Below are 20000 nucleotides of genomic sequence, written 5' to 3' on the forward strand. Positions count from 1 at the left end.
AGGTGGCTATCTTCACGGCACCCATGCAAATGGAGAATAGTTGCATGACCACCGAATCATACACCAATGCACTGTAGGAACACATACACAAATGCATGGATCTTGCCATACCCAGTAGAACCAAGATGCTCTCCTCCAAAAAAAGAAAGCCAATATAGAAGTCCCCTGCCATAAACAAACTCAACAACAGAATGAGGAAACTGATGCAGAATAAGGTGAAGTCCCAAGACTGGAAAAACTCCCTTATCAGCCTCAACAAAAAGTTGAGATCCTCATCAAATCCTCTAAAGCTAGCTATGAAAACAGAATTGCAAAAGATAGTAAAGACAACAACAAGACCTTCTATAGTTATGTAAAGAATCTCCACGGCAATACCTAGACTTGCTCTGAGCTACTGCACAATGGTGCCTTCTATACTGAGCCAAAACGTATTGCCAATATACTGGCTGACAGATTCAGTGCCAACTTTACCCCTCTCCCCCCAAAGGACCAATCACAATATCATTAGATTGCCAGGCATTCAGTATTACTGCTGCACAGGTTAAAACAGCGCTGTCCAAGGCCAAGAATACAGCTTCTATGGGACCTGTCAATATCCCTGCTGTGTTCTACATGAACCACAGAGTGAACTGGCGCCTCACCTGTGTGCCCTGTTCAAACACAGCCTCACCTCAGGCTTTGTCACTACCAAATGGCACACTGCTACAGTCATCCCTCTCCACAAATGAGGAGCGACTACAGACCCTGAGAACTATCTCCCCATTAGCCTGATGAGTCTGATATGCAAAGCTATGGAACGCATCATTATGGACCTAATAAACAAGGATATAGAGAATCTCCTAACTCTGGATCTCACACAGTTTGATTTTGTGAAGGGTAGGTCATGCCTGCTCAACCTGGTTGACTTCTTTGAGTCAGTCACCAGAGCTGTGGATGAAGGCAAGGTGGTTCATACAGCATGCCTTGATCTGGCCTAGGCCGTTGATACCATTCCCCACTCAGGAATCATAGAAAAACACTAAACTAGGCAATAACCCCTATATCACTAGATGGGTTGCAAACTGGCTCACGGATAAAATCCACAGTGTGAAAGTAGCTGACTCCAAGTCAGACTGCTGACCCATCATGAGTGGAGTCCCACAGGGTTCGGTCCTGGGTCCTCTCTTGTTTGGTATCTACTCCTCAGAAGTCCAGGCCAGCACAAAAGGACTCTGGCTGGCTGACAAAGTTACAGACATTTGCCGGTTGGGAGCTATTATTAACCACCCAATTGATGTTGACATCCTACAGAAAGGCCTCACTTGAGGCCAAAGACTGGTGTCAAAACCATGGCCTTAAGCTCAATGCCAAAAAATGTGTATTTGTCCCCTTTGAGAAAAACCTGGATCCCATGAATTACCACATCAATGGTAGTGCACTGAACACAGAAGGCATTATAAGAGATCTGGTAACACAGGCTGACAGCAACTTCTTTTGACCACCACATTGCCACTGTGGTCAGAAAGTCCTTCTATGTGGCACATCTCATTACTAAGGGTTTTGCATCCAGGAAGAAAGAGGCCGTTGTCTCCCTCTACTCTTCCCTCATTAGGCCAGCCATCAAGTACAATGCCCCATTTGGCATGTACCTCACTAGACGCCTGCAACAACTGGAGGGGCCACAAGAGTAACTCACAAAGAGGATCCTAGGCCTTTTACACATGTCCTATATGGACAGACTCAATAAACTCCAACCATGCTCTGTCTCATATCGCCTACTTAGAGGCGATCTCTGCTTAACTTACAAAGCCATGTCTGACCCAACTCTGTTAGAAATGCTACATCTAAAGAAATCCCAATCCCTCCACACCACACGCTCCAGAGACCTCAACCTCATTACCACAATCAACAGAACATGCTGGATGGACAGGTTCATAACCCTGAGACTGCCCAAGCTATGGAATAGACTTCCCATACATGTTAAACAGAGCACCTCACTGGCCCTCTTCAAGAGAAATCTTGATGAGTGGATGGTAAATAGAAATTTCACCCTGGGGATTACTCCAGTGGCTCTACTCGACAGATGACCCTTGAACTACCACTACCAGTGTTATACAATAGATGAACATTGTACTACTGACCCTCATGACCACCACTTGTAAGATGTAGGTGGGAATTCAACAAAGCCTACACAGACTTTTTCCCATTTACGCATAATGGCATGGTACTTACACTGAAGTAAGCAGATGTGCAAGCCAGTAAACAGAGCTGAGGGGTGTGCACGAGCATGCCAACACGGAAGTGTCCGTGGCATGCAAATCACCTCATAAGCAGGTGAATTCCATGCAAATGAGGGTAGTAGAGTGATCCAACAAGCAGATAGGCAGTCCTGCAGACCCCATGTTGGTGTCTGTAATGTACACAGAAAAATTCTGTGTACAGGATGTAAAACTGACACCAGGGGCTGTAAGTGCACTGACAGTGGCAGAAATGGCATGGTAGACAAAGATATGTGCAAAACTATCCACCATGTGTCCAAAACTGTATGGAGAATAATTTAAATTAATTTTATTTTTTTTTAAATATTCGGGGTATTATGTTTGTGAAACACGTCGCAGTGCGCAAACATGCTTTTATGAAAAAATAAATAAATAAAACGAGTTGAAAACCAGATTTATTAGTATGTGACAGTAATGCATTATAGGACCTTGCATGGAGTATGTACAATGGTAGACTGCTGATGAAGCAGGTCCTGGAACCATGTACTTTCTAGGTTTTATGCAGGGATCTTTATGCAAATGAGCTGGGTGTACTGAATAGCACAAATGAGTATCCGTGTCCGCAGATCCCATCTTTGTAGGCACAGAACCATGTTAGTGTCCACCGAAGAGGTATCTGACATCAAAAAGGGGTGCATCCACAGTCCTTTAAGCTCATTGGAACTCAGCAGCACTTGTTTGTGCAGTGCGATGCTCTGCTCAGCAAGAGGGTATGTCCAGTGATTGCTAAACTTTGTTTCCCTCCGAGGCACGTGTCTCAGTGTGTTTGCATGATGCACCACTGTGCTGAGCATGCCTGGTCATGGAGGTGTGTCCATTGACTGCTGAGTATTGTTTATGTTTGTGGTGCGGGTTTGCATGGCACGCTGCAGTGCTCAGCAAGGAAGGCTGTAAAAAAAAGTGTCTGGGAAAGCCAATGAAACAGTAATAACTGATGACCCCTTTTTCACTTAAACTAGGGCCATTAAAAACCCTTAATGATGCACTTGGCAGGAGGAATGCATCATAGGTAGTCAATCATACAGGCTTCACCTAGAGCAGAGCACTATAAAGAATGCATACACCCTACAATTTGATTTTTCTCCCATAGTCAACACCATTGGAATATAGCAGAATCAGTTAAAGGAAGGGATACGGAGCCCCCCACCAGTGCCTAGGTCCCCATAGCCACACCCATGGGGGGACTCAGAGGAGGAACTCTCTGAGGTTCTACCTGTATGCAGATGTAAGGGGGCCAAGTATACCCTGGCCTTGGCCAAGAGACAATGCATAGCATATGCACTGACAAGCTACGGCCCTAGGGACTTTTACTGTTTCTCACATACATATACTAAAAATGTTGCCAGCCAGCCCACACAACCTGCACCTAACCATGTATTGGCTGTGTACTGCATGCATCAGACAGTCAGCCCCAAAGTACAGGTCTGTCAACTGCTGCAATCGCAAGCTAAGTCATTTTCTTAAACACCACTTGGACGGAGTACTAGACTATGGTAGCATATCTATGGACCTGACACATGTATGCAAGAGAATAAAGTGGGCTACTGGGCTACTTGCAGAGATCTAACAGCCACTTGGCACAACAGGTACTCTGTCCCATAGTATATGCCCCATAATATTCACTAGGCCACATGGCTGGAAACTCCCCTACATTATTTAAGGGAGATGCCAAACAGTGGGGTCACAGGACTGTCTCCCAACTGTTTATGCCAGCAGAGCATTGGCTGGTTGTCCCCCACTCCCAATACATCTGTGTTCCCACACAACTGCTATAACAGTAAATCTGCAATGACATAACAGCAGACCAGACAATTCCAGGGCTGTCACATAGAACCTGGCCACAAGTTGTATTTCCCACATAATGCAGAGTTGACAGTGCATGTCTGCATGTTGCTGATAGTTTAAGGAATACAACCTTTCTATCTGGCAGCTGGTGTGGCTCACTGGGCTAGGGACATTAGCATAGGTGACAGTGTTGATGGTCTAAACCTGGCAGCATCTTATCTTTGCAAGTGAAGTGCTTGTATGGTGGTATACACACAGACTGTCATAACCCATCAATCTGTTACTGCAAGACAGCTGGACAAAGCCAGAGAGAATGGGGGATAAAGGGACAAACCTACAGACAGACATTATGCATGCCCTGAGTAACCTACAAGGTGGCTAGTATAACAGCAGATTGCAACAGGTCAGATTAGCTGCAGGATGTAAAGGCCATGCACTTAAATGTGTCAGTAGTTACAACACCTCAGTGCCTGCATTTTACAGTATATTACTAGAAAACCACAACTGTATGAGGAACAGAGCAGACATATGGGGCAAAATGCTGGACATTCTGTAAACACATGTACAGGGAGAGGTATGCAGACTGTCACCCTGTGTGTGGTGTTACATCATGTATCACAGTCACATCATACCTCTCAACCTCTTAGAGCAACAAAGTTGGCCAAAGCCATGAATATAAGTGGATCAAAGGCTCAAAAATAGGGGCAAGTTTTAAATATTGCACTTATAGACATACAAAATAGATAGAATAACAGGTCTTGCATTAGCATGAATCTCCTGAAGTGTATGCACTCTAAATATGAAATTTCTCTCATTATTTCTTAACATCAATCTTTAATGATTTGCCACTAGTTTGCCAGAAAACCACAATTTTATGTAACACGGACCAAAGATATAAGGCAAATATCTGGACATTCTGTGTAAATCTGTATAGCTGAGAGGTATGGATCACATATTAAGTTCAGCAAACAGCTGGGGAATGCCTTGGATAATATCAGGGAAGTGCTGTACTATGCAACAGGTGCAGCAGCCAATGGTCTGCAGCACACAAAATCCCGATTTGGAGTACAGGTAGATCTGGCCTGGAGTTACTTTGTACTTACTGACAGTCACACTGGGCATGCTCCTACACTTAACTAACTTGAGCCCAAGTCTGTTGCTTCTTCCATCCAAAGATCTGCTATGTGGAAATATGTCTGTACATACAGACAGCTACATGAACATATGTGTCTCTCCCTATCCTACTCACACATGATTAGTGTATCTATCAGTATGTGGCACATATTTATACAATAACACGATATACATATATAAGTACAATGATACATAGACTCTCAACATATATCTACATAACACATTTAAACAATGTACACACACGACAACGGTTAAGGTGACATCCCTGTTATACATATTTATATATATTTGTGTGGGAATGTATGCATGTCTCCACATCTCCTTGGAATGCTGGGGTTATCTGCACATACACATCACAACAGTCATCTGATGGAACCAGACCAAGTCCACAACAGTACAAAATCCACTCACCCGCAGACCCCTGTGCCTGCAGAATGTCACCCTGTAGACAGACACAGGTGAGCAGGTGGTGTAATGTACACTGATTGCAATGCATGCCTTGGACAGGCCACATTGTCCCTGGCCACATGTCTGCCTATCAAATTGCAACCAGCCACATACGGCCATACTGGTAACTGTGCACACATAGAAGGGATATTAACAGGTAGCCCACCCCCAGTACACTAGATACAATAACAGTATCAAGCAGTATCACTCTGCAGGCCACATGTGCTGTCTAACACAAGGCCACTTTACGTGCTCTACAAATACTGTGCCTGCATCCATATATACAACAGACATAACCTGTGATGCATGCAATAAATACTGCAAGTTAAAGTGTGTAAAAATCGATAGGTAGGGGGTACTAATTTCACATCATCCAGCTTGTCTGTGTGTGGGTGTAAATATATCCCCTTGCAGCACTAGAGACATGCCCATCTGACCTATCTCTGTGCAACAGTTATGAATTTTAAGGCTCTGTGACTACCTGCTGGCCTCTACATTGCCCTTCTTTACAAGGCCTTCTGACGTCATCTGCCTTAAGAGTGCTGGCTGACAGTCTAATACTAGCTAAATGCTGTGGTGTTTGTGGCACATGCGATAAGTACTGCAAGCTATAGTGTGTGTATTACTAAATAGGTAGGGGTTCTAATCCCACATCATCCAACGTGTGTGTGTATGTGTGTGTGTGTGTGTGTGTGTGTGTGTGTGTGTGTGTGTGTGTGTGTGTGTGTGTGTGTGTGGGTGTGGGTGTGTATAAATATATCCCCTTACAACACTATAGACGTGCTTATATGCGCTATCGCTGTGCACTGGTTATGCATTTTAGGGTGCTGTAACTAGCTGCTAAATTGCCCCCCCCCCCCTCTAGAAATGCAAACCGGTGTTCACCACCTGTCTGAGCCAAACACAGGACATTGTACATGTGACAACTCCATCACCACATCTTGTTGATTTGTAGGTTCAGAAAACACAGGCAACACATTGCATGGGTAGCAAACCTTAATACCAGATATGAATGCATGTGTATGCTAACTGCCACCATTGACCATGATAGAGTGTTCTACACATAGTCACCTAGGAAGCCATGCACGTACACTGTCGAACTTTGTTGTTGTCATATATCTTCTGTGCTGCCTTGCCATTCTATGGTACTATATTGATGCTATATGTCATGTGGGGGGTGCAGCAGGCCTAGGCTGTGCCAAACAGCTGAAAGCATGTGTGTGTGAGTCAGGAAGGGGTGCGAGTTAAATGGGCCATGGAGAGGTGCCGTGTGTGTGAGTAGGTGACCTGTCTGTGACAGTGGTGTTTTTGCATGTGCATGTACACAGCCAAGCCCACTGCTAGCCATACACATGTGTATGTTGGAAAGCTGTGGGCCATACATAGTATAGTGAACAGTTCACCATCTCTGGCCAGGAACATGGGAATTTACTCTGCTAGGAGTAGCACTGGTACCACCATACTCAAGGTCAGATGTGGTGCTAGCACCTGAAGCTGACTGCTATTTGCTGGGGCTGTGTCCCCCACAGGACCACCCAGGACTACATGCCCATTGCCTGCCATGTCATGCTGTGGACAGCATGACTCCCTCTGTAGTGCTGGAGGTACTTCCACTACTGGAGCGTGACTGTGCATGGCCACGTGGACTCTCAGCAGATGGTATTTCTGACCTATGTCCATGTGTCTGATGCCCAACTCCAACAAGATGTTCCAGCACAGACAACGTGTAGTCCAAGACAGATGCTGTCTCAAACCATCATCTGTCCACCACATAAGTGAATCAATTCAGGGTGCACTGCAGTTATGGATGTCAGACTGTCCTGCATCCATAATCCTAAGCATGCATCTGGAATTGCATTCAGAATGTGCCTGTGCCTCCATGATGGTCCGAAACATATGTCGAGTGACTCGTGAAGTGGCACCAGCAACAGGTGGTGGACAGACAGAAGGCTCCCTATGAGCACTCCTGCCAATCTGTCTGTGTGGGACCTTGCTAGCTCTCTGACTATGGCCAGTATCTACATTCACTATAGCCATGGTTGCCACACTTCCCTGTTCAATGTCTCCATCCACTGGCTGTCCCGTATCTGTGGCCTGTGGGAACTGTGTATGTGTGGGCGTACTGACTGTGTATGGAGACAATTGGGACAGAAGAGGGATGTCAACCTTTGGGACAGATTCAGCCCCTGACAACCCCACCTGTACCTCACTATAGCCATCATCATCATCAGAGTCCAATGAGACACTGACATCAGGTGGTGAGGTAGACAGACACCCATCCCCCCGGTCAGCTGTGAAAACCAAGAGAAAAGCAGTACATTACTACCTGCACTATTATATATGGTAATCCACACAGACTTAAAATGATGAGGATCCACACCTGCAGTACTAGTCTCACATCTTCTCAACTCGCTCCCATGCACAACAGACAACCTCATAACATACACATACAAGTCAAGGCCTTTGTAACATGCACTTCAGCTACATCCAGTTAAAGTTGCCAGTAGAGTATATCTGTATGGTATGCAATATGTCACTATATGTGATAGAAATACACATAAAACCCAGTGCACCTATCTTGAGAATGATATATGACTACTAGTGTCACTGCCTTAGGTATGTACCTTCTCTCTTTTGTGTTTGCACAGGCATCTTGGAGCAATTGCTTCATGTATACCAGGCTGTGTAGTTGCTCATAGCTATAAGTGCCTAAGTGTCAATGTTCGTTCAGCTACACACCTGTGATTACCAAGTATATGAACTGTAGTTATCTGCTCCAGAATGGAACATGTACATATTTTACTCTGGCTAAACACAACATTTGTACAAAGGAGAATATGGCAGCTCTTCAGGATGTATGGTATGATGGATGCCTGGGACTGTTAGTTGATCTTAGGTTCACCAGGAATTCCTCTGTGGTCGAGAGTGGTTGTTCCATCGTAGGTCCTCCACCGGTGGCAGTATGATCCCTGGTGACAGCAGTTGCTCTTTGCCATGCAGCATTCACCATATTTGTGGCCAAGTGTCAGACATGTTCATCGATCCTGTCCTGTTAGCCAATCTGATTAACAGCCTGTATAAGGTCTGCCCACAATGCTGCCCACTGTCCACGACTGTGCTGAGCCCTGGAAAGCAAAATGTGATGGTGGAGTCTGAGGACATCCAGTATAATGTCCTTCTCTGCACTTGTGAATGGTGGCTGCCTCCTGTGATACATAGTTCCTGAAAGACAACAAGAGAGGAACACATTACATGACCAGATATGTGGATGTCCACTATATGCAGATCCTGTATGCACATTAGGGCCTGCACTATCCATTGTTCCCTCACACATCATACCCTACAGTCTGTGCACACTGCTTGTGTGGATATCACCAGGATATGAGCAATACTGGGTTATGTCCCTGTGTGTCGTGACAGATTCTGTGGTATGTCCCGACATACATCACTGCAGTCTAATGTGGTGTGTCCCCTACTGGCAAATTCCCACTAATATGTCATACTGCCAGTGTCAGAAAAATAGCAGTATGCTATTACAAGTATGTCAAGGCCTTTATAACATGCACTTCAGCTACATCCAGTTAAAGGTGCCAGTATGGTATATCTGTATGGTATGCAATATGTCACTATATGTGATAGAAATACACATAAAACCAAGTGCACCTATCTTGAGAATGATATATGATTACTAGTGTCACTGCCTTAGGTATGCACCTTCTCTCTTATGTGTTTGCACAGGCATTTTGGAGCAATTGCCTCATGTATACCAGGCTGTATAGTTGCTCATAGCTATAAGTGCCTAAGTGTCAATGTTCGTTCAGCTACACATCTGTGATTACACAGTATATGAACTGTAGTTAACTGTTCCAGAATGGAACGTGCACATATTCTACTTTGGCTAAACACAACATCTGTACACAGGGGAATATGGCAGCTCTTCAGGATGTATGGCATGATGGATGCCTAGGACTGTTGGTTGATCTTAGGTTCACCAGGAATTCCTCTGTGGCCGAGAGTGGTTGCTCCATCATAGGTCCTCCACTGGTTGCAGTACGATCCCTGGTGACAGCAGCTGCTCTTTGCCATGCAGCATTCACAATATTTGTGGCCCGATGTCCAACCTGTTCATAGATCCTGTCCTGTTGGCCAAACTGATAAACAGCCTGCACAAGGTCTGCCCACAATGCTGCCCACTGTCCATGGCTGTGCCGAGCCCTGGAAAGCAAAATGTGATGATGGAGTCTGAGGACATCCAGTATAATGTCCTTCTCTGCACTTGTGAATGGTGGCTGCCTCCTGTGATACATAGTTCCTGAAAGACAACAAGACGGGAACACATTACAGGACCAGATATGTGGATGTCCACTATATGCAGATCCTGTACGCACATTATGGCCTGCACTATCCATTGCTCCCTCACACATCATACCCCACAGTTTATACACACTACTTGTGTGGATATCACCAGGACATGAGCAATACTGGGTTATGTCCATGTGTGTCGTGACAGATTCTGCTGTATGTCCCGACACACATCACTGCAGTCTAATGTGGTTTGTCCCCTACTGGCAAATTCCCACTAATATGTCATACTGCCAGTGTCAGACAATTAGCAGTATGCTATTACAACAAGTATATGGGGACAGTCCAGCAACACCAGTGTGCCAAATGACAGAAAATAATGCAAACCTGATGTAGTATACGTTCCCTGTAGGCATCTTACCTCTCAAATATACAGATGTTTGCAGAATGTCAGGATGCTTGCTTCATACATGTGACCTTTCCACACAACTTGCATATGAATGGATAGTTGATGTACGGAAATAAAGTCAGAATCTGACTCTCACATGTCATACCCCTCAGAAAACAGTACTGCTACAGTAATATCTGTTAGTCTACTTATGTTCTTACTTTGTATGGGCTATATTTATATTCTGTCGCTGAGTTTGGGCCTTTGGCCCCCACATTAATTATGGCTTTGCCCTGAATTCTTGCTGTAGAGGGTTGACAGGTATGTTTGTCATTTCAACCACACAGGGACAAATGTCAATGAAACAGAGACTTGGGCAGAGCACACTAGGGACATTCAGGGACAATTACAATGTTAGAACTATTTATCTGACACATTCACAAAATGAGACGAGGTGAAATACATCATTTAATGTTACAGCAGTGTGCATCCTTTGTTATTGTCACTATGTATTATGTACGTGTAATCCACTAGCTTTCCTACAACAGCCAACTGTTGTAGGAGGGATTGATAGGGACAGAGCTGAGATATGATGGAAAGCAGGGGCAGTTGAGAGGCATGCCTGTAGATGTAGGCCAGCAGAGTATCAATGACATCTCAATTTCACAGATCTAAGACAAGCCTACTGCTGTAATCCCTATTCCCCATACCTTCATCCTCCCATCTGTATCCCATTAAATAGAGAAATCTATTGCATACTTGGTAGAGTGCAGTATTCCTTTTTTGAATCTCTCCTCTGGAAATGCTTTTGACATACACTGTCTGTGTGACTGAAATCTCATACAGACCTGTTCCACATAACCAGTTCTTTGTCTTTTGAAGATAATGCTCAATTACAGGTAATTGCCTCTGCACCAATCTGTGGCTCAGAATTGCTAATTGCAGCCAAAAGAGCTGAATTGCAGTATCATTAGCCAATGACATTTCACCACAGTGCAATATATAAGGCCTTCATGTAGGTCTTGGCCCCTTTCTTAGTGTTTGAGATGGACATTACTGAAGTGTGGAGACTACAGCATTGCATAGGGTAGGTCCAAATACCATCCACTGTAGAGTTTTATAAAGTACGTTCACAGTTTTGTCTCATATGTTTGTTCAGTGTCCCATAACATTCTGGTCATCTGGCAGTTCACTGGCCAACATTGTGGGTTGAGGTCAGTAAGGGAAGAGAGACATATTAGTGTCATACTTCATACCCATCAGAATACGCATGCTAATGCAATAGCTGTTATTCTAGCAACCTACTATCTTTGTAGGGGCACACTTCTAAACATGTCCCTATCTCTGAGTCTTTGCCCCTCATTACGTATGGCTGTGTCTGGATCCTTTGTTCTATGCGGTTGGTAGGTATGGTAGGTTTGTAGCAGCCACCTTTACATACAGCTGAGTATGTTACAGGCTGCATCTGCTACTGCAGCTTACAACACATGTAGGGGAGTGTGAACACTTTGGTGGACAGTAAGCTGTACATGTAACTGTGGCAGCTGTGTCAGGCAAGTTGTTACAGCAGCACCGGGCAAGGGTATTCTATGCAGTCCAATCAGTGCATGTGCTTAAGGTTTGTTTGTTATGCAACAGTGTGAATAATAGACTAGTAGGTGACATATAGTTAGGGTATATGGATATGTGCATTGTGTCTCTACCTGCAGGCCTTTTTCTTACAAAACTGGTTGTCAGTTAATAATGCAACAGTAATCTGTGGGGTTTAGGATTGCAAGATACAGTCGGTACTTGCTGTCTTAACAATAATGTAATTGAAGTGCAACACAACACTGGATTCAAACCCTGGACTGTGTGTGACAAAATGTACCACATGCAAGACATTTAACAGACTCAGGTACTGAGACACTGCCAAATCTTGTGTATTTGCAAGACATATGTGCACATATACAGGTTGTGAGAGACATTTCTAAATCCATGAGTATATGTGCGGCTTTATATGGTTGTATTTCTACACCAGGGTTCCAGTTGAACATGTACTTTGCCATTGCTGCCTTAGCAGGTGTCTTACCACAGGTTGCTGATAAAAGGACACATATACCTGATACCACTGGCCTCACTGACATCCACTATTATGTCTTTGGCTGTCCACTGGTGTTTTATTGCAGAAGAGTCCAAGGTACACTCCTATTTTTCCAATTACTTTTTTATTTCAGTTACATGCTTAATCACTGTATGTAGCAATCAGTATGTATTGCTGGGGATAGCTGTTTAATCTAAGACCTATATGGCATGGTGTGTTAATGCACTATGCTGTAGTCAAAAATGACCCAGGTTTGAGACCTGGCAGAGCTGCTTATGTGAGTAACAATGAAATAGACACATATAGACATTAAAGGTCATTTAAGCTAAGCGAAGCAGCGTGGCGAGCCATACAGCGCCTCTCCACGTAAATGTACACTAAAAAATATAATGAAAAGAAAAAGGAGGTGATAGGAAAGTGGTGAAATGGGGACAAGCGGGGAAAATATACTGAAAGGCAGGAAGGATGTAGGAAAGAACCATAGCTATCCATTTCTTGTACAACAGTTTTGCATTTTGACAGATTTTGTACATGAATTTGGAATCTCAAGCCCCTGAGAGAGGGGTGAGGACAATATAAATGTTTTGTCAAGCCAATTTGACCAAATTACTTGTGATCAGTGGACATGTGATAAATGGAGAGTTATGTATGGGGTGATATTTTTTTATGGGACAGATGTACATTTTTTTAAGGAGAGATTTGAATGTTGGGGAAGGGTCATAGGTATGTGTGGAGAGGTAAGTTGGGTAGGAGAGGATGCAGTAGCATACTGACATGACAGACATGACAGCAGACAGGGGTGGTGTGTGACACATGAGTGGGGTAAACACCTTGGATGGGGAGGGTGTTGTGGAATACGAGACACATGTGCCTCCAGACAGCAGCAGTGTGACTCACATCCCCACCAGTGGGACCGTCGACACTGCTCCTTCATTGCCCCAAAGATGGCTGTGATGAAGGCTGGGTGCCAGGGCCAGCCTGCTGTACCAGGTTGCCCAATGTGCCCTCAATCTAGTGCAGGCATGGTTCATAAGTCCACTGAACTATCCTGCACATCATGACTGGCAGTTTTATTTGGGTGACAGCAGCCACTTTGCTACTGCTCCCAAGGGGATGCCAGGCTCTGTCTCTACCAGAAGGTGGTGCAGAGGCAATGGAGGGGGCACTACCGGCCTGGGTCCCAGATGTGCCAGGACCTGGTGCCACAGTCAGCTGAGACATGGTAGGCGGATCAGCAGGAACCAGCCTACACTGACATGCTGTGGTGATGGAGGTAAAGCAATAAGTATAGGTTATGTATGAATAAGACCTATTATTAGTAATAGCATGCCAGACCAGTGGAAAAACCCAAGTACAATATCAATGAATATTATGTGAAACACAGCAATAAATAACAGAACAATCTATATATTAACAGCATGCCAGTAACAGTTATGGCATGAGGACAACAACATAGGTAATTCAACAAGATATGTTAATATGCAACCATTATAATACATAACAATAATAATACACATGCCCTAAAATGCAGTTTAATGTAAAAATATATGTTTATAGTAAACCATAACCAATGAATAACAATAAAAAATAAATGCAGATAAGGGGTGGGGAAAGAGACAAAACAGTCCATTAGTACCATTATAAGCTATTTATTTGTCAAAAGTACAACTATCTACTCTACATGTCTGTCCTTTCCTTATGTGTACAATTGCCCTATAGCTGTCATGGCACATGCATACCTCTCAAGCTATTTGCATGGGATAGTATGGGACAAGCATTAACAACTGCTGGTACACAAGTACGCAGAACACTTGCATGTCAGGTGGACCTGTATAACTATCAAGGTGTACTGTGGGCTGATACAGAGATACTTTGCTATTTAGGTAATCCTGTTGATGGAATTCCTGTCACAAGAGGGGCTACATACTACTGATTACATTATGTGACAGCGTGACACTCGACAGACATGTATGTGCACAGATGAAAAACTAAACAACTATCATGCCTAGCTTGGCAGGAATGGGTATAGACCCCCAATAGCAGTGACTGCAGAGGACTTCTGCATGGAATGTGTGAACTGGCTGCAGCAACTTTTTAACAGACACCCTAGGCATACAGCCATACCATGATTACACATTTTATTTATTTAATTTTATGTTATTATTATTTTTATAATATATATTTCCTTTATTTTAAGCAGCATTTGTATATTATTGCTACTGTTTTTAACAGTCTATGACATCTAAAAACACAATTATTTACTCATAATTTGGGCTACCTCACCCATTTACCTGTAGTCCCTGTGGAGAGAGAATCTGTAAACATTACATGACTGATACTCTAATAATTAGTTTAAATAGCACTGGATTCAAACCCTGGTCTGTCTTTGGCAAAATGTACTACAGACAGAGCATGTAAAAAACTGAGCTACTGGGTCACTGCTGATTACTTATTGATATTTGCCTAGAGCTCACCTGGAAACAAAATATGACCTGTTATTAGTACTACAGTTTTATACTAGACTGCAGTGACAGTAGAATACACATGCATGGACTACTAGCATAACAGAGATATTAGGTAATCTATACATTACTCTATAGACTGCAGGTGTACACAATTTAATGTTATTGGGTTAAAGTATATGTGAAATCAACAAACAATATCAGATCATGGAGTGGGCTACCTCACCCATATACCTTGCTTACCTATTGTTTATGGATGACAGATATGTGCATAATATTAGCTTAGAATCAGCCTTGAATGGTACTATGTGTTAAAAAATACACTTGGCAGGGGATTCAGTATCTGTCTGCCTGGGATGACATGACTGACAGACCTCGATGGTTTGCTAAAAATGGCCTGCATCTGTTGCCCCTGGGCTTCCGGATACTGGCCAAGGCTCATGCCACCCCTATAGTGCCTTTTTAGGTGGTGTTCCAAAGACCAAATTACCACCGTAACAGCTAAAAACAAATGCAATCTGAGGGTCATGCTGCTCAATGCTAAAAGTCTAAATCTCAAAATGCATTCACTCGAAGTACTATCAAAATTCACTCACTCAAAGCACCCCTTAAAATGGAGAACATTGACATTTGTGCTGTAACAGAGACCTTGTTCAAGGCAGCAGAAAGCACCCCTGCACTACCAGGCTATAACTCATTTCACACCTTTTGGCCACAGAACGTGGACTGAAGCTCCAAAGGCAGTGGTGTTTCCATATTCATAAAGGATGTGCACACCTCCAGACTGGTAGAAAAACATAAAGCAACAGAGATACTTCAGGTACAGCTAACACTGGGTAAGACAGCAATTCAGGTCATAGCCTGTTATAGGTCCCCAACCATGTCCCAAGACTTACACTACATATTCCTTAGCACCCAGGAGAATATTAGAGTCCAGCCTAACACACTCATACTGGGTGGCTTCAATTACCCCTCCATTAACTGGGAAAACTGCCAATACATTTGCCCAACGTTTTCTGGAATTCATTAATTCCAATGCCCTGGACCAACTCGTTCTCTAGAGGTAGCAACACCCTTGACCTAGTCACTACTAACATGGTTGACCGTTGCTCTACACCAATAGTCAACTCCTACCTGGTTAGATCTGACCACAAACTAATCACCTTGGAAATCCACACTCCTCCCACCCACCCCACCCCTGCAAAGGTAACCACCATGAAAATCTTCTCCAAAGCTAATTTTGGGCTCCTAAAAACAGAGGTGGCTAACTTCACGGCACCCATGCAAATGGAGAATAGTTGCATGACTGCCAAATCCCACACCAATGCACTGTATGAACACGTACACAAATGCATGGATCTCACCATACCCAATAGAAACAAGACGGTCTCCTCCAAAAAAAGAAGCCAATCTGGTGGTCCCCTGCCATAAACAAACTCTACAACAGAAGGAGGAAACTGATGCGGAATAAGGTGAGGTCCCAAGACTGGAAAAACTCCCTTATCAGCCTCAACAAAAAGTTGAGATCCCTCATCAAATCCTCTAAAGCTAGCTATGAAAACACAATTGCAGCAGATAGTAAAGACAACCACAAGGCCTTCTATAGTTATGTAAGGAATCTCTACAGCAATATCCAGATTTACTCTGAGCTACTGCACAATGGTACCTCCTATACTGAGCCAACAGATATTGCCAATATACTGGCCGACAGATTCAGTGCTAACTTTACCCCTGCCTCCCCCCAAAGGACCAATCAAGGTACCAGAGAATTGCCAGGCACCCAGTATTACTGCTGCACAGGTTAAAACAGCATTGTCCAAGGCCAAGAATACATCTTATATGGGACCTGACAATATCCCTGGCTGTGTTCTACATGAACTACAGAGTGAACTGGCACCTCACCTGTGTGTCCTGTTCAATCACAGCCTCACCTCAGGCTTTGTCTCTACTGAATGGCACACTGCTACAGTCATCTCTCTCTTTACAAAGGAGGAGCGACTACAGACCATGGGAATTATTGCCCCATTAGCCTGACAAGTCTGATATACAAAGCTATGGAATGCATCATCATGGACCTAATAAACAAGGATATAGGGACTCTCCAAACTCTGGATCCCACACAGTTTGATTTTGTGAAGGGTCAATCATGTCTGCTCAACTTGTTCGACTTTTTTGAGTCAGTCACCAGAGCTGTGAATGAAGGTTCATACAGCATACTTTGATCTGGCCAAGGCCTTTGATACCATTCCTCACTCAGGAATCATAGAAAAACTCACTAAGCTAGGCTTCAACCCCTATATCATTAGGTGGGTTGCAAACTGGCTCACGGATAGAATCCACAGTGTGAAAGTAGCTGACTCCAAGTCAAACTGCCGACCAGTCACATGTGGAGTCCCACAGGGATCGGTCCTGGGTCCTCTCCTGTTTGGTATCTACTTCTCAGAAGTCCAGGCCAACATGAAGGGACTCTGGCTGACAAAGTTTCCAGATGGTTGCAAGTTGGGAGCCATTATTAACTCCCCAAGTGATGTTGACATCCTACAGAAAGGCTCCACTGAGACCAACAACTGGTGTCAGAACCATGGCCTTAAGCTCAATGCCAAAATGTGTGTCATCATCCCCTTTGGGAAAAAAAAAAACAGTTCCCATCAATTACCACATTGATGGTAGTCCACTTGACACAGACAGCGTTATAAGAGATCTGGGAACACAGTTGACAGCAACCTCTCTTTTGACCACCACATTGCTACTGTGGTCAGAAAGTCCTTCTATGTGGCACATCTCATTAGTAAGGGTTTTGCATCCAGGAAGAAAAAGGTCATACTCTCCCTTTACTCTTCCTTCATTAGGCCGATCATCGAGTACAATGCCCCATTTGGCATGTACCTCACTAAACACCTGCAACAACTGGGGAGGCCACAAAAGTATCTCACAAAGAGGATCCTAGGCCTTAAACACTTGTCCTATATGGACAGACTCAAAAAACTCCAACTATTCTCTGTCTCATATCACCTACTTAGAGGCAATCTCTGCTTGAATTACAAAGCCATGTCTGACGCAGCTCTGTTAGAAATGCTACATCTAAAGAAATCCCAATCCCTCCACACCACATGCTCCAGAGACTTCAACCTCATTACCACAATCAACAGAACATGCTGGAGGGACAGGTTCATAACCTAGAGACTGCCCATGCTATGGAATAGGCTTCCCATACATGTCAAACAGAGCACCTCACTGGCCCTCTTCAAGAGAAATCTTGATGAGTGGATGGGAAATAGAAAATTCCAGGGATCATTCCAGTGGCTCTACTCAACAGATGCATTGGGAACTAAGGTCAGGTGGCACGATGACAGGGTAATCCTATGGGCTAGGCTTGTAAAGGCTCCAGGGCAATTAGTCTAGTACACAACTATGAACCTATGAACCTATTATATTTGCAGTCTACAGCTATTACAGTCTTATACTTGACTACAGCACCTTACCTCACAGCCTGAATGCATGCAGCTGTACTGTAGTGGCTAAAACAAGACAATATTGATGTTCACAATTTACCTTGGTGTTACTGGTATTGGTTCATGTTTTATTGCAGAACAGTTGTCATAATTAATTTTTTGCAAAACAGCTCTACTTCTACACTTATTGCACTACGGACTTTATTGTATAAACGTTTATGCATTTTGTGGTATTGTTTCATGTTTTTATTACACAACAGTTGTTAGTATTCAGTTTTTTGCAAAACAACTCTAATTTAACAATTAATGCACAACATACTTTATTGTGTAAACATCAATGCAGTTACTGGCAGTTTTTCAAGTCGTTCTTGCACAATCAATTGGCATTAATCAGGTATTGCAATACAGCTCTAATTCCACAGTTGTTGAACTACAGACTTTATTGTATATATTGTCTTGCACTTAATGCTTTACTCTTTCTTGCTTATTGCACTACAGTTGACAGTATTCAGTTACTGCAGTACAGCTATACGTCCACTTTTATTGTATTTCAAATTTTGCCATATATACTTTATTACAGTTAATGCTGTCCTATTTCTTGCTTATTTCAGTACAGTTAACATACTACATCCATACTCACCACACTCATGGCGCAACTTGGTCAGGTGATCTGTATGTGCCTCGATGTTGTGAGCTCTCTCCTCTGCAGCTATTGGGAGAGAAGCACACCATTATTTATACAAGTTTAGCAGACATTCAGATTAGATATAGGTGAAACATAGGTAAAGGTACTTACATACCTGTGGGGCATTCCCTGCCTGAGCTTCTCAGACACAGGTGCTCAAGAGATCCCCCTTACATCACTTCAGGTCATCATGGTGGTGACATACCTGCTTACCTGGGCGGGCAATACCTGTCACACTGGTGAGTTCACATGCCAACCAGTCCCAGGCCTCTGCCTTATATTTTGAGCCATGGAACCCTCCCTGCAGCAGTCATTCATCATGGTTTTTGACATGGAGTCCAACAATGACCCTGGACTTTTGAATGTCCCAGCACTGTGCATAAAAGTGTGAACCCTCTCCAATGTTTGCCATTGTATCCTCAAAGTCAGAACTCCAATGGATTATGCAGTATTTCCACCTATTCCACTTAATATAGCCTGTTTTCCTGCCATTTAATACCATTGGGCAATATTTAAAAATGCAGCATCACTTGGCACTTTGCAAACCAGTGCAGCTCAGCTGAGCAGTGCGAGAACCAGCCAAGCAAAGCTAAGCAGTGCATAAACATGACCAGCCATTATTGTGTTGATACAGTGCTTAGCAGGTCTTAACAGAGCTTAGCTGAGCACAGTGGGCCATAATTTATAATAAATTCCTATAATTTGTATTTAAAAAATTATCGTGTACCTTCCCTTGGATGTATTCGACCCCTGGACCTACTGCACATGAGTCCATGACTCTATCTACCCATTTTGCTACATGGATATGTTTAATTCTGCAATACTTTTACATATAACTATGAGCTACTTATAAGAAGTTCTGAGCACCACACTGCACTTCGCAAACCTACTCAGCTATGCTTAAATATGTCATTTAAATAACTAATTAAATGTATCCAGTTTCTATTTTTAGATGTCCTGCAGATGTCTTGGCATGCTGCTCAAACATACGTTTTATTTAAAAA

At 43.5% G+C, this 20000-nt stretch overlaps 1 protein-coding gene across 1 annotated transcript in view; it reads left to right on the forward strand.

Moving 5' to 3' along the window:
- The window catches only part of GABRB3 (gamma-aminobutyric acid type A receptor subunit beta3), a 948374-nt gene that overhangs the window by 925629 nt on the left and 2745 nt on the right, over positions 1-20000 (forward strand). The window lies entirely within an intron of this gene.

This window comes from Protopterus annectens, chromosome 5.part0 (genome assembly GCF_019279795.1).
Source record: "Protopterus annectens isolate FY-2018-M chromosome 5.part0, PAN1.0, whole genome shotgun sequence".
NCBI classification, from domain to species: Eukaryota; Metazoa; Chordata; order Ceratodontiformes; family Protopteridae; genus Protopterus; species Protopterus annectens.